Source organism: Rhinopithecus bieti, unplaced genomic scaffold (genome assembly GCF_001698545.2).
Source record: "Rhinopithecus bieti isolate Rb0 unplaced genomic scaffold, ASM169854v2 scaffold_28090, whole genome shotgun sequence".
NCBI classification, from domain to species: domain Eukaryota; kingdom Metazoa; phylum Chordata; class Mammalia; order Primates; family Cercopithecidae; genus Rhinopithecus; species Rhinopithecus bieti.
The window spans coordinates 665365-676681 of NW_016812870.1; the positions used below are offsets into that span (position 1 = coordinate 665365).

The 11317-nt window shown below is 35.6% G+C and overlaps 1 long non-coding RNA gene across 1 annotated transcript in view; it reads left to right on the forward strand.

Moving 5' to 3' along the window:
* Positions 1-8884, forward strand: part of LOC108512008 (uncharacterized) — a 34291-nt gene extending 25407 nt beyond the window's left edge. Inside the window, exons 2-3 of the long non-coding RNA XR_001880460.1 lie at positions 7352-7431; positions 8649-8884. This is a non-coding gene — a long non-coding RNA (uncharacterized LOC108512008). The remainder of the gene's footprint in view (positions 1-7351; positions 7432-8648) is intronic.
* The last annotated feature ends 2433 nt before the right edge of the window (positions 8885-11317 follow it).

An 11317-nucleotide genomic window follows, 5' to 3' on the forward strand; every position in this document is an offset into this window, starting at 1 on the left:
TCCATCCCTTGTAAGTTGGATTCCTAGGTATTTTATTCTCTTTGAAGCAATTGTGAATGGAAGTTCATTCATGATTTGGCTCTCTGTTTGTCTGTTACTGGTGTATAAGAATGCTTGTGATTTTTGCACATTAATTTTGTATCCTGAGACTTTGCTGAAGTTGCTTATCAGCTTAAGGAGATTTTGGGCTGAAATGATGGGGTTTTCTAAATATACAATCATGTCATCTGCAAACAGGGACAATTTGACTTCTTCTTTTCCTAACTGAAGACTTTATTTGCCAAGAGATATTCAGGAGCAGGTGTTCAGTTTTCATGTAGTTGTATCGTTTTGAGTGAATTTCTTAATCTTGAGTTCTAATTTGATTTCACTGTGGTCTGAGAGACTGTTATGATTTCAGTTCTTTTGCATTTGCTGAGGAGTGTTTTTACTTTCAATTACATGGTCAATTTTAGAGTAAGTGTTGTGTGGTGATGAGAAGCATGTATATTCTGTTGTTTTGGAATGGACAGTTCTGTAGACATGTATCAAGTCCACTTGATCCAAAACTGAGTTCAGGTCCTGAGTAGTATTTTTATATTTATATACCAATAATGCCCAAGCTGGGAACCAAATCAGGAATGCAATCCTAGTCACAATGGGTACAAAAGAATAACATACCTAGGAATATAGCTAACCAAGGAAGTGAAAGATTTCTACATGGAGAACTGCAAGACACTGCTGAAAGAAATCATAGGTGACATAAATGGAAAAGCATTTCATGCTCATGGATTGGAAGAATCAGTATCATTAAAGTGACTATACTTCCCAAGCAATTTACAGATTCAGTGCTATTTCTACCAAACTACCAACAACATTTCTTCACAGAAGTAGAAAAAACTATTCCAAAATTTATATGGAACAAAACAAAACAAAAAAAAGCCCAAGTCCCCAAAGCAATCCTAAGCAAGAGGAGCAAAGCCAGAGACATCACATTATTCAGATTTAAACTATACTACAAGGCTGCAATAACCAAAACAGTGTGGTACTGGTATAAAAACAGACACATAGACCATAATGGAACAGATTAGATAACCCAGAAATAAAGCTGCACACCTACAACCACCTGATCTTTAACAATGTTGACAAAAACAAGCAATGGGGAAATGACTTCTAATTCAATAAATGGTGCTGGGATAACTGACTAGCCATATGAAGACAATTGAAACTGGACCCTTTCCTTTCACCTTATACAAAAATCAACTCAAGATGGATTAAATACTTAAATGTAACACCTAAAACTATAAAAACTCTATAACAAAATGTAGGAAATACTATTCTGGATGTAGGCCTTGGCAAAGATTTCATGACAAAGACTCCAGAAGCAATTGCAACAGAAACAAAAGTTGACAAATGGGATCTAATTTTAAAAATTGCTTCTACACAGCAAAAGAAACTATCAACAGAGTAAACAACCCACAGAATGGAAAAAATGTTTGCAAGCTATGCATCCAACAAAGGTCTAATATTCAGAATATATAAAGAACTTCAGGAAATTAACAAGCAAAAAACAAGCAACCCCATTAAAAAGTAGACAAAGGACACGAAGAGACCCTTCTCAAAAGAAGACGTACAATTGTCCAACAAACACATGAAAATGCTCAACATCATTAATTATTAGAGAAATGCCAATCAAAACTACAATGTGATACCATCTCACACCAGTCAGAATGGCAATTATTAAAAAATCAAAATATTGAACTTGTCTTGAAGCAAAAAAAATGTCAAAATATAAGTGATACTGGTGAGATTGCAGAGAAAAGGAAACAGTTATGCACTGCTGATGGGAATGTAAATTAGTTCAGTCACTATGGAAAGCAGTTTGGAGATTTCTTGAAGAACTTAAAACAGAAGTTTTAATCATTTGACCCAGCAATCCCATTACTGAGTATATACCCAAAGGAATATAAATCATTCTACCATAAGGTAGAATGTTTATTGCCACACTATTCACAATAGCAAAGACATGGAATCAACCTAGGTACCTATCAACAGTGAAGTGGGTAAGAAAAATGTGGTACATGTATACCATGGAATACTACACAGCCATAAAAAAGAATGAAATCTTGTCCTTTGCTGCAACATGGATGCAGCTGGAGGCCATATTGCTAAGCAAATTAATGCAAGAACCGAAAAATATAGCATGTTCTCTCTTTAAGCGAGAGCTAAACATTGAGTACCCATGAACACAAAGAGGGGAACAATAGATACCAGGGACTACTTGAGGGTAGAGGGTAGAGGGTGGGAGGAGGGTGAGGGTCAAAAAACTACCTATTGGATACTATGCTCACTACTTGGATGATGAAATAATCTGTATACCAAACACCTGCGACACACAATTTTCCCAGGTAACAAACCTGCACGTGTATCTCCTGAACCTAAAATAAAAGTTGGAAAAGAAGTTTTAGTTTTTCTGATTAATAATAATAGGAACCCAGTTTTTTGTTGTTGTTGTTCAAAGTCTTGTCATGAGTCAGGAACGTGCATGCATCATCTGCAACCTTCACAAGCATCCTATAATGTGAAGATTGCTAACACTGAGAGGTCTAATAGCATAGAGGTTAGGAGTCAGTGCCTACTACCTATCTGGATTCAAATTCCACACTTACCATTTAATAGCTGAGTGGGCACTGTTTCTTCATCTTTAAGATACAGACATGGAGTGAGGTCAGGGGCTGGGGGAAAAGTGGGGTTGGGGAGATGTTGGTTAAAGGATGTAAAATTTCAGTTAGATGGGAGAAAAAAGTTAAAGACACCTATTGTTCAATATGGTGACTATAGTTAAGAGCAGTGTAATTGCTAAGACAGTAGAGTTTAAATGTTTTCACCACAAAAAGCCCTGTGCGTGTGAGGTAATACATATGCTACTTAGCTTGATTTAGTCATTACACAATGTTTACATATTTTAAAACATCATGTAGTATACAATAAGTATATACTATTTTTATTTGTGAATTTAAAAATCTGTACAAATAATGCCTATCTAATAGGGTTGCTGTGAGTGAGAAAGGAAAGAAAACAACACCTGACAGCCAGGACCTGGCCTGGCTCTATCATGTAGATCATGGCATTGCTGGAAGCTGGACAGACACTGGCAGCTAGGTTGCCACGTTTGCCTGCTGAGTGTAAACAAGCTCATAGAACATCAACATCACCACAAGGCCATTCTGTGATTGTGGTGAGTGAAGACAAAAATGAAACCAGACCACTGTATAATTATGTCTGAACATAGACAAAGACAAGAACTACAAAAATGACCAAGCATCCCCATATCTTGGCTAGAATTAGTGACTATAACTGCTTTACCAATTATAAATCTAGCCTTATTCTATTCTTTCTGCATTCTAGATAAAAATTAACTTACCAATTATAGAATTACTCTCACTTTCTGACTGTTGTAAATCCATAGCAATGTTCCACTTTTGTACTCTCCTTAAAGCACCTAAACTCAATCCTGATTCCCAGTCATTTCTAACAACCACTTACCGAGATGCCACATAGTTTTCCATGATGTGTCATCTTTCTTGTTGTAACAAGTCAATAAACCCAACCTTGTTTAACTATAGGTGTGCTCCTGATGGTCCTCGTCTAGAGGACATGGACATGAGGAATCAATGAGTTAATCCACGTAAACCATCTAGAAAGTGCCTGCTACCTAGGAAGTGCTCGATGAATATTATCTATATAGTGTTTTATATTTTTGTAGATGAAAATATGGAAACTTAGAGAGGGTCCACAGTTGGGACAGGTTCTATGTTTCAGAGCTTGTGTTTTCACAATACCACACACTGCTTTGCTTTGATTCGTCTCTGTTCCTCTCCCATGTCTCTTGTCAGGTGGTGCCTTTATTGGCCCCTGGGATTCTGATTCTGTCTTGATCTATGTTTAAGTAAAAACTCTTTCCCTTTAAATGGCATTAAAAATCAACCCTTAATCCTTTTCATTTATGTAGAGGCTTGTTAGGTGAAAGACTTTCAAATTTTCTTTCTTTTACTACAACTTTAGTGTTTTGATCATGATAAAATTCTCTTTTATCCTTCAAGGTCTCATTGAGTGAAAAGGCTATAATAAAGAATGTTAGCTTAGATCTTTTGCAAAATAAGGTAGCTAAAACACAAGAGTGGCAACAGTTCTATGCTAGCCCCAAGGTAGAGAAGTCTGAAGAGAGGAGTCCAGGATTTGGCCTCATGTAAAACCATCCAGCCAACAGCTAAAGTGATAAGAGAATATTGGGGACCTCAAGGAAAGACAACACTAACATCCAAAGCATCTTGACCTCCAGAGCCAAAGGTAAAAGAGATATTGGTAATAAATTACACCATGATAGAAGTGCCTTTTGTATCCACTCACTTTTCAGTTTATCAGTTGTGGGAATTTGTGTGTATTCTGGGGCAGGTGGAGAGAGGTCTTCTATATGTGTTTGCTTTAGACAAGAACTTCTAATTGAGTTCTTCCCAAACTGTGTTTCTGGGAGTGCTGGCATTCTAGGAGATATTAATATGTGTTCTGTGAAAGTTTGAAGGTCAAGTTTTGGAATTGTTCCAACTGTATCTACTTCTCATAGATTCACATAAACATATTAGCAGCATAGTAAAAGCTCTGAACATGTAGAAAAATATTTGTTTAACCTTGTAAGTCAGATATTTTCAAATTTACTTGAATTTAATACTTTTCTTAAATGATATCATTATTACTTTTATAGCTAATGCTTTTGGTTACCACACACTAGACATTTTTCTAAGCACTTGATATGTATTCACTCATTGTTTCAACAGTTTCAGTATTGCTAAAGAGACTGAGGCATGGAATAGGTGACCTTTCATAGTAGCATAGCTAGTACATCAGCGCAGAAGATTTCTTTAACCACTAACATCTTAGGAGACAAAGTAGAGAGTACTCTTTTGACTTAGAGAGTTAACAAAGAGAAGTAAACTAGATTTATTCAAGTATTCTGTGAACATTTGTTGAGAGACTAATTTGAACAAATGCTATTCAAAGTGCTGGAAATGCAGCAACGAGTAAGAAAGAGGAGATCTCAACTCTTAGGGAGCTTACATTGCTATGTGGGGATAGACAATAATAAATAAACACATAAATGAACCAAAACCAGGCAGTGACAGATACTATGATAAAAATAAAACAATGATGTGACAGGGTTTGGATTAAGGGTAGCTTAATTATTCTTGAAAATTAGTTGCAGTGCCTTATCAAGTAACTTAATATAACTCTAATTAGAGCAGACCAATCAGTTTAATCATTTCCTCTTATTACTAATCTTACCAATTCATTGATAAAGTATATTTTTCCCCATTGCAAAAGTCATCAATTTGGCTTTTATATTGTCAGAGCAGTGTTTCCCAAAATGAGATCAATGAATTACTAGTTCCTGGAAATTTTAATAGTTGTGTGTGTGAAAATGACTTTCACATTTGTGTGTAGTCAAAGAAGGTAAATTTCTTTACTACATCAATTATGCAGAGCCTTCAATATATCAATGTTTTTTTTTTTTTTTTTTTTTTTTTTTTTTTTTGACAGGAATATAGTATGCAACATCCTAAACTTATTGGGCCTTGGGACTCTTTTTTTGTTAAAGCTTCTCATAGGGGCAGTGTTCTGTGGAATGCACTTTGGAATGCATTGCATTAGAGTATCTCTCTTTCTTTACTGCATGATACAATGATGGTGCTAGTGCATTCTGACAATTAAGTCACTTAAAAGAAGTTTTGATCTTTTGTGTTGATGTAGAATAATTCCTTGTTAAATTTTCCTTTGCTGTTAGAACTATAAAAAGCCAGGTTTCAGACCTAAAAGAAATAATATTTCATAGAAAAGTACTATTCTTTAATATTCTGAAATCTTGTTGATTCTGTTTGCTGACATTTGTGTTAGAAGATTGGACTATAAACCAGATAATATAAGTTTTTCCCCTTAGTTGCTTGCTTTCTCATTGCAAGTCAGTCTTTCTTGATATAAGCCTGTACAACTCTTGGGTCTATTGAGCACTGTGTTATGTGCTCTTTCTATACTGTGTATCTTTCTGTCTCTGTCATCACACATGAGCAAAACAAAAAAAGAAATAAAGTTTTCCTATTAAGATGGTTTGCCTGGATGTGCAGCAAAAAAATTAGTGTCTTGTCTACCTGTATCTTCCAGTTTTCAAAGGCAAAAATTGTTTCCAGTTAATGTATTCTTCTGGAAATATTATATATGTACATATGAGTATATAACATATCATATACATGCAATATTTTTACTCATATGCATATATAAAACTCGCCATTTTGAACACAAATGCAGCATGTCCCTTACTTTATTCTGCCCTCTAGTTTATTCACCTTTCAATTCATTTTGGGAATGTTTCCGTACTAGTACATAGAGATTTACATCATTAACAAGACGGAAGAGGAAACCGAAGCAGAGGATTCTTGTATAGATTGTTAAATTTATTTAACTATATTCCACTGTATAGATTACTGTAATTTTAAAAAATAGTCTCCATTTCATAGACAGTGATTTTTAAATTATTTTCTAAAACAAAATCCCTTAAATATTAATCTTGTAAGTGCAGTGAATTTTCCTTGATATTATTTTGTAACTTTATGTTTTAAAATGGACTTTTATAATTTCAAAAGGTTTTGCACTTGTTATTTTCTTTAGTGTAAAAAAATATAGTTTTCAGAACATTAAAATTCCTAAACTTGTGCTAAAAGCAATAGGCTAACAAAATTCTTACTGAAATTTTCTTTATTAAGATTCTTCTTAATTTTTACCTTTGTGATATTCTAAGTTTTCATATTCATTACATATTAATATTAACCTCATATTCCCAACCCCGAATTATGTCTTAAAAGCTTTTAAATTCTTCATTTTCTAATTTTAGATCCAGGACCTTTCTGCATAGATTGTAGTTCTGAGGTACAATACTACCACATATTTGGTTGACTTCTTTCTATACAAACAAGTCACAAATAATATAAATGAGCTTAGATTAGATCAGATGCGATGAGGGTTGAAGAGTGATGGTTGATGCAAACAAGAGAGGTGATGAGTATTGTTCTTGCTGCATGATGAATTACACTATATCATGCCTTAAAACAATGGATTGTCCTTCAGGATCAAAGACTTTTTAGCAAACAACACAATGGGAAAGATTTAGTCCTTTATCATTTAGCAAAAAGTGAGACTTGCAATAAGAATGTTGAGACTTCTTTTCAAGTCTCAGAGAATACAATGGTGTGAGTGCTGATGAGAATGTACACAACTTGTCCTTGGTAACAGGCACAATGTATTTTGTTGTTCTTTTCCTCTGCAGGACTGTTCTGTGATGATGTGTAAGCTGTTTTGATCTCTGAGTACTTAAAGTGGCGCAGGAACTCTTCTACCCTTGGAGGTGTTAGTAGGATTCTAATGATTCTGTTTGATCTACCATGTTAAACACAAATGAAATAAATCAAGAGAAATACACATAGTGAATATATCAAAGAGTTATTTCTACTTTTGGGCATAAGGCAGTTGCTAAGCAACCTATGTCAGACTTCATGGTCATATGTTAGGAAGGACACAAAGTCAATGCTCACTCAAGACACATAAAATTGTAAATGAAAAAAGCTATTTTGTTGGATTCAAGAAAAAACTACTTGAATGAACGTATAGTAGTTGCAGGATATAAGCCATCTATTTGTAGATCTGCTTGGGGTAGCAATTAAATTGGCAAAAAATTTCTATATTCAATCTAAGCAGGGTAGGAGGATAGAGAAAATAAAATGTTGCATGAATTGTCTTCCACATTCCAGGATCTACCTTCAGAATGTGGGATTATCTGTGGGATGTAGCAGCATTAATAGGCTATGCTGTGACCTTCCAATAGCAGCAGCCACCACAGGGAACCTTTGGAATTTGGAGTTTTATGGGTACTAATATCACTTATCATCTTCTTCCACATATTTTTAATACCATATTTTAAGATACAAAGCCTGTAACTTAGAAGAGTTTCCTTTTTTAAAATAATTTTTTTTTTTTTTTTTAGAGAGATGAGCTCTCATTATATTGGCCAGGCTTGTCTCGAACTCCTGGGCTCAAAGGGTCCTCCTACCTCAGCCTCCTGAGTAGTTGCAACTACAGGTGTATACTACCATGCCTGGCTGAAGAATTTATTTTTCAGCGTCTTGCTCTGTTGTCCAGCCTTGAGTGCAGTGGTGAGATCATGGCTCACTGCAGCCTTCACTTCTGGGCTCAATGGATCCTCCTACCTCAACCTTCCAAGTAGTTGGGACTAGAGGTGCTGCCATGCCTGGCTAATTTTTCAGATTTTTTTTTTTATAGATAGGGGTCTAGCTATGTTGCCAAGGCTGGTCTTGAATTCCTGGGCTCAAGTGATCCTCCTGCCTTGGCCTCCCAGAGTGCAGGCATGAGTCACCATGCTTGGCCCAAAGAGATTTTCTTTCAAGAAGAGAGAGCTATGGGATAGGTTTCAGGCTGATTTAGAATAATTATTTTAAGAAATGTACCCAAGCCACAGCGTGTGAAGGAAATGATATTTTTTGCTTTGCAGAACCTATATATTCAATATCTTAAAATGATTGGTCATTTTTCTTCTTTTTTTTTTCTAGGTGAAGATTCTTCTTCTGGTATTAGAATATTGCGTGGCTGATCAAAACATTTCTTTGTGCTTTTCATTGTTCATAGAGTCATGCTTGACTGCAAGATTTATGTGGTTATCATTACTGGCCACTTGACTTTAGAGAAAGTTTTTTAATCTTTCTGAGCCTCAAGTCGCTCAAATGTAAAGCAGGGCTATACATGGTTGTCTCACAGAATGAAATAATACTTACAAAATGCCTAGTAGACAGGAAGTGTTCATTTTATGATAATTGTTACTATGTCATGGTGTAGATTACTAGGACATAGTACTCTAAATAGAATTATTGCATTTTATCTACTAAAGGCATAATAAACATTTTAAAATGTGAAAGTACATTAATTTATGGCTTTTATTGAAATTTAATGTTTTTGAGAAATTAGTCACTTTCAATTAGGATTTAAATCATTATTGTTATGTTGAAGTTTTAAAAATACTACATCTGTGCTTCAAGTACAGATGGTAGCTTGTATTAGTTAGAGTTCTCCAAAGAAACAGAACTAATAGGATACAATGTATATGGAGATTTATCATAGGCTGACATGATTATGGAGGGCAAGAATTCCCACAATCTGCTCTCTGCAAGCTTTGAACCAGGAAAGCTAGAGGTGTAATTCAGCCTGAGTCCAAAGGCCTGAGAATTGGGAGAGCCTGTGGTATAACTCCCAGCCTACATCTGAAGGCCTGAGAAGCAGTGGCAGGACATCCAATGGTGTTAAGTCTTATCCTAGCCCAATGGCCTGAGAACCAGGATTGCCCATGTTCGAGGGCAGGATGGATGTCCCAGCTAAAATAGGAAGCACACTGCGCTTTCTTCACCTTTTAGTTCTATTCAGTCCCTCAGTAGATTGGGTGATGCCCATCTGTAAAAGTGAGGGCACTCTTTATCTGCTCTACCCACTCAAACTAATCTCTTCCAGAAATAATACTTTCTCAGCTATCAGGGCATCCTTTAGCCCAGTCAAGTTGATACGTAAAATTAACCACCACCTACCCCATTTTCTTTTTGTTTCTACAGCAAATATAAAGTACATAAAGTCTGTCGGTAAATGAATGTTTCTTTCCATAACATAATTATAATGTCTTTAGCATAAACATGACACAAAAACTCTACAACCTGCAGATCTGACCTCTCTCACAGACTTGACCTCTCTCTTCCCCTTGGTAGCAGAGCCCAACCTTTTCACAATAAAAGGGGAAGAATTTCTGGGTTTAATTTTGGGAGCCTGTTAATGATCTGTTAACATTTTTCACAATGATGAGTTCAGTAGCACTATAAAGTCAGTTGGGAAGAACACTATGATGATGAAGAGAAAGCTGCAGAATCCAAAGCTGCAGAATCCATCCTTACAGGGTTATAGCTTACCTTTGTGGGACTGGTTGGACCTAGGTGTACTCTCTGTGGCAGTGGAACAGCTGTTAATTTGTTCTGTAACAAATGCCCACTATGTTCTTGGCACTGTGGATGCCTACCGTGTGCTTGGTACCATGTTAGTTACTGGGAATGTTGTGATGAATATATTTGAAGTGAACTCTGCCCTCCTGGAGCAGCAAGGGCAAGAGAGTAAAGTGATAAGTGCCTTGAACGAAATGACGAGTGTGAGGATAAAGAATGTTGCTGCTGACTTGGGTGAATGAGTTGAGAATACTTAGAGAGAGTGGCCAGGAAAGATGTCCGAACAGATGTCATTTAGACTGAAACCACTGCAAACAAAGTTGCCCCCCTGGACCTCAGTGTTCAGTATAGGTAGCACTATTACAGCTGATGTACCTGTCAATGACCTTTCTTTGTCTCCAGGACTTCTGAGTTTGAATAATACAGAATGGTCTTATTTTCTTTTCCTTTATGAAGGCATTTGGCCTTTATCTTTGTCTTCTGAGACAGTTGTTTCATTTTATTGATAGATGTTATGTCATCCTATAGGAAGCCAGTGCTTATTTCATCTTATGAGGATTGTTTCCTTCTACACAGTTTCATTTCAACCAGTGTCTTTTTATATAAATGATGAGCTCTTTAAAAATAAAGTTATTTGTTGGTGCAGATCAGGGAGGAGCGGTAACCCACAAGTTAGACTGGGATTGTTCCATTTTACAGGTTTGTTTTCCTATATCTTGATGACTAGTTTCTCATGAACAATTTAATATTGTCTAAAAAGCAAATTTAGAAGGTCATTTATGTAATACTAATTACTCCATTGTCATATAATTTCAACTCTTTTAAATTATTATGTTATATATATTTTGTGACAAAACTCTGCTTTAACAACAATAATAAAAGCCTCCTTGCATTGGCAGGAGTGGTGTTTTCAATTTGGTTACCTCTCAAAACACCCATGAGTTGTAACAGTAGAAGTGTATTAATCTACACAATTTAAATGTTAATAGACTAGCAATCATGTTTGTATAACGATTAAAGCCTAAAGTGAACAATTTCTGTTTTTAACATAAATCAGTGTCTACTTGTCTGTTTGGATGATTGGGAGTTTTCTAAATTTATAATTAGCATCTAACTATTGCTAGAAAGGTATTGTAAGACAAAAAGGCAAACAATATGAAACTTCAAACACAATGCCATATTTTAATAACCTCTGTAACCCATGATTTATCTGGATTGTATAAAATGCACTATAGGCGAGCTGC